The sequence below is a fragment of the Glossina fuscipes genome, unplaced genomic scaffold, assembly GCF_014805625.2.
Source record: "Glossina fuscipes isolate IAEA_lab_2018 unplaced genomic scaffold, Yale_Gfus_2 74580, whole genome shotgun sequence".
NCBI classification, from domain to species: domain Eukaryota; kingdom Metazoa; phylum Arthropoda; class Insecta; order Diptera; family Glossinidae; genus Glossina; species Glossina fuscipes.
Window position 1 is genome coordinate 3549 of NW_024004431.1, and position 966 is coordinate 4514.

The following is a 966-nucleotide window of genomic DNA, read 5'->3' on the forward strand; positions in this document are numbered from 1 at the left end:
ATTCTACAACTTTAGTTTTACTAAATGATTTAATAAAGGCTTCATTAGTTTTATAGGTATCTAACCCAGCTGATCTAAAGCCCTGCACACGATAGTTTTACCTCATATGATTTAGCAGATGTGTGAAAAAGAATATAGTGCAAGGGATGAGGGAAAATAAATTAATTCTGGTAACGTTTACTCGGATAATTCCGAAGTTAATTTGTTGAGACCGAAGTGTTTACTTTTTGTATTAAATTTGATCAGTTCCTTTGATAAGCGACCAAAAATTAGCAACCATAACTTTTTTAATGCACTTAAGTTAATTTTCTGATGATGATATAAACGGCGGTATAAACACTGTACTAGTGACAGCCAATGTCGGAAGTGTTTGCAAAGATTGGAAGAAGTAACTCGAACTTTATTAGATATGCAACCGTATTTAGCTGATCATTTTGTAATCACATTGATGAATACTATATGTAAATTCTTTTTTTTTTTTTTATATCACCAATCACTCAGGAGAATCAAGAGACAATACAGTGACGGTTCAAAAGAAGCTGAGCATAGCTACGACCGAATTGAAGTTAATTTAAGTTATTTTCAGTGCTTGCATTTTCCTACATTAGGAGCAGTCGATGAGTTCAATGTCTTCTCTTATAACTTCCATTTTGCAAAGCAAACAATTAAATTAAAGGTTTTATTTAGTGAACGAGCATTTTAAAAAAGCGCTGAGTTTAAAGCAGAACATTCATTATTTCCTTCTCTCTAGTTAAACCTCATTTTCAATTGCCTATGGTGGGAAATATACAATTTTTGTGAATTAAATGCTTGATTTAAATACAGTATGAAATTTCAGATTATTGTTTTTTATAAGGAGCAACCACTATACGTTAAGTTAATTGAAACTTTAGATTGAAATCTGAAAATATATGTAAAATTTTTGAAATATTTCTCTTCTACAAGTATTATTTTTGTAATACCCTT